We start from the raw sequence: 3,875 nt of genomic DNA on the forward strand, positions 1-3,875 counted from the left end.
GTTACTGGAAATGTTCATTTAACGTCATCAAAATAACCTACATAAATGATCCAATAACGCTACATACGTAAACAGTAATACTATTTTAATTTGACCTTTCGTGTTGTCGGTGATCACCTTTTGTGTTTTCCTGAAGTAACGTTAACCAGCGCGCATAAGTTAAACCGGAAGTGCGTATACCCGGCTTTAAGAGCGTAAGTTATCTGAAGTCATTGTGAAAAGGGCCTATTGATCCATATATAAGGCGCTCCGGATTAGAAGTCGTTCTTTGAGAAAATTAAAAGGCTTAAAGTGCGGAAAATAGGTATATTTACTTTAATACTACAAGACGGCGCCCCATTTGACATAGTTTTGTTTGGCGGCGCCGGTTGTTGATCAACAACAGGCAGACAAGAGCAGCCGCTTCGAGCGGGAGCCTTATTGTTTTAATAATCTGTTTGTTTAAATTGTTTTCCTCATCAATTAATGTTTCACATAACTAATGTGCCGCATCATAAATATTTTGATATTAATTTCAAACGTTTCAAAATTAAATTAAAAACATTTTATTTATTTATTGTAAATGACCTCTCTCGGCCCACCTGCAGTACCTTCGCGGCCCACCAGATTGTATGTAGTAACTACTATTTCTAATCAGTCCATTGGGGGTTACACTGTGAATAAGCATATAAGGCTAACCAATAGGTCGATCACCAAGGCAGTGCCGGTAGATCACTTGCCATTGGAAAAAAAAAAAAAAAGTCATGTCGGAAGCTGACGGAAAACTTGGGAGTGCTAATAATTCAATTCAATTCATTTTATTTTGTATAGCCCAAAATCGCAAATTACAAATTTGCCTCAGAGGGCTTTACAGTCTGTACACATACAACATCCTCTGTCCCGAAACCCACCATCGGCACAGGAAAAACTCTCCAACAAATGAAAAAACCCTTCCAAGAGGGAAAAAAGGGAAGAAACCTTAGGGAGAACGTCAGAGGAGGGATCCCACTCCCGGGATGGACAGACAACAATGGATGCCATGTGTACAGAATGAACAATGTATAATACATGCAATTCCTATGACAGAAATGATTCAAGTAATTGTGAGTAGTAAGCCAGGCACACAGCAGGACCACTGCAGGGGCAACCACCATCAGATAGAACCCCCATCTACAGAAGCCTGTGGGGAGGGAGAGCACAGAGACTTTAGGAGAGGGTAATGTTGGTTTACGAGTATAGTAATATGATTAATATCTAAAATAATGATGATGATGATGATGATGATGGCAGCAGCAGGCGTCAGCAGGGCCACGGTAGGTGTCAAGACCAGGGTCCAGAAGGAACTACGATCTACGGAGACCTGCTAGGGGAGAAAGCACAGTATAATAAGCGTTCCTTTCTTACTAGTGGTGTCGGTTCCCTTGTTTTTGACAAAGGAGAGGCTGTCTTTCAATCTATTAGGGTTAATGAGGACTGGATCCAAAAGTAAACCGGAGACACAGTTTTGAGGTCAAAAAGAAAGGATTTATTTCTCCTGAGGAGAGGCTCGGGGGTGGTCTGCGGGCAGGTACGGTGGAAGGCCGTGCAGGGAACAAACGTGCTGGCGTGTCCTGGTGTGTTGCGTCGACAGGAGACAACGATCCGACACGGAGGCCCAGGAGACAGCAGGCTTTAACTGGTGCCAGATTGCCGATTAGCCACAGGTGAGAGTGGTGAGAGAGCGCTCCTCCCGGCCGTCCCGCCCAGCCTGACCACACTGGAGCGCCAGCCCGCACCCAGGACCAAAACACACAAATTAGTGAAGGCCAAGAAATCATAATCACCACACAATCATCCATACTTGTTACCAAAAACAATTACTTCTGTTTTAACTTTGTTCATTTGAAAAAAATTGAAAAAATGAACAAAGAAGGGACAAAAATGTGATGTTTGGCACATCCATTTGTTTTGTTCAATGCATTTACCCAGCCCTTGTATTGGATTGTAGTCCCCTTGCAATGTAGTTACGTAGATTTGTCATCTGCATAACGTCTTACTTTATTTGAGCTAATGCAGCATGTCAATGTTGAAAAGAAGGGGCCCCAGTATTAAACCTTGGGGAACACCACGTGTCCTTTTCTTCAGTTCTGATATGTAATTAGCTACAGACACAAAGTATTCTCAGTCTAGTAGGATTCAAACAAGTTGCTTGCTGTGCAAGAGTCCTACCTAGTTGATTAGTCTGTCCAGTAGTATGTCATGGTCGACCGTGTCAAATGCTGCGCTGTGATAGTAATCGTAAGACTGAAATTCTGCCATTAAGTGGATCCTGTTCAAAAGAGTAGTTTCAGTACTGCAAAGATGTAGTTTAGCCTTTTCAATTATTTTACTTAAAAAAGGAAGGTTTGATATCGGCATATCATTTTTCATTATTGCAGCGTCTAAATTAGCCTTCTAGGTTCAATAACAGCAGCTTTTGGGGATTGTAGCAAGACACCTGAGAGGAGGAATGATCTTTAGAAAGATCAGTGGTCATGCAGTTTGAAATATTTTTGAAAAGTGTGTTGGAAGAATATCTAAGCAGCAGGAAGATGACTCTGGATGCTGTATGATGCTAATGCAAGTGTGATGTAATATAACAGCTCTGAATTAAATGTTTACCTAATATTATAGGACTGGACAGCAACTGTGTTATGGGTCAGCTGCCGTTTCTCCCCATCCTCTGTGTTTGTATCTTCCTTTTCGCCTGTGTTGTTTGTCCCCACCTACAAAAGGCGTGGCCCTGCTCCATTCCCACACAGCTGATCCACATTCCACGATTCACCTCTGCACTATTTAGACCCGGGCTGTTCACCTCTCCAGCACTAGATCGTTACACGCCTCTACATGGTAACGCGGCGCCGTATCCTGGCTCATAAGACTGAGTGTTCCTGGTGTTATGGTAAATGCTAAATGGTCTGTACTTGTATAGCGCTTTTCTAGTCTTCCGACCACTCAAAGTGCTTTAACACTACATGACATCATTCACCAATTCACACCCATTCATACACTGATGACAGAAGAACCATACAGTGACACCTGCCCATCAGTAACTAACATTCACACACTGTAGTCGCAGCTACAGGAGCAATGTTGGGTTAAGTGTCTTGCTCAAGGACACATCGACATGCAGGTTAGCAGAGCCTGGGATCGAACCGACAACCCTCTGATTGGAGGACGACCGTGCTCCCCACTCACCCACAGTTGTTCTCTCTGTCTAACCCTGGTTCCTCTGTACAGATCCCACTGTCCACGTTCCTACCTGCCATGCGCCTTGCGACGCACCGGCGTCCCCACTAGGGTCAACGGGATTCCCCTGTGGAGCTCGCGCCCCCTTCCCCGAAACCCCGGGCTCAGCCTTGGCTATCCCCCTCCTGTTGAGTCGTGCACGCATTAAATTACTTCTACTGATTGTCCTCTGTGGAATATCTGTGTGCTGGGTCGAATACACAGCCCTAACGTTCTGATATGATCCAGCTATTTTTTTTTATGTCTGAACTGTATTAAGTGATTAGCAAGACCAGCTGTCATTGTGAAGTCATCTAGTCAGCTGCTGTTCTAATTGTGGAGGTGAACATTCTTTCTATTTGTGAATCTGGACTCCCGAGTCCCACACAAGTCCGTTCTTGGTATTCCAGGTAATGAGAAACGGCTAACGATTTGACGGTGGCACCACCTCAAACCCACACAGAGTTAGTCGAACATGCATCAAAGTCTGTGTGTCCGTAAGGGTGGAGATTAGGATCGGGCCTCAGCATCGGAACATTTGCACCCCTCTTCTTTGGCTACCACAGCATTGTATTTATTTGGTTTAGTTTATGTGTTTATTTATTGGTTTTAATTTTTTGGACAACTTAAAACACTTCTCAAATGAAAGG

The 3,875-nt window shown here is 43.8% G+C and overlaps 1 long non-coding RNA gene across 1 annotated transcript; it reads right to left on the reverse strand.

Annotated features, from left to right (window-relative positions):
- Nucleotides 1-787: 787 nt before the first annotated feature.
- On the reverse strand, nucleotides 788-3,442 carry LOC120833132 (uncharacterized). Its single transcript, XR_005714275.2, has 3 exons — nucleotides 3,260-3,442; nucleotides 1,384-1,726; nucleotides 788-1,159 (listed from the first exon to the last, which is right to left on the reverse strand). It is a non-coding gene; the product is annotated as an uncharacterized LOC120833132 (long non-coding RNA).
- Nucleotides 3,443-3,875: the final 433 nt, after the last annotated feature.

Source organism: Gasterosteus aculeatus, chromosome 15 (genome assembly GCF_964276395.1).
Source record: "Gasterosteus aculeatus chromosome 15, fGasAcu3.hap1.1, whole genome shotgun sequence".
NCBI lineage: Eukaryota > Metazoa > Chordata > Actinopteri > Perciformes > Gasterosteidae > Gasterosteus > Gasterosteus aculeatus.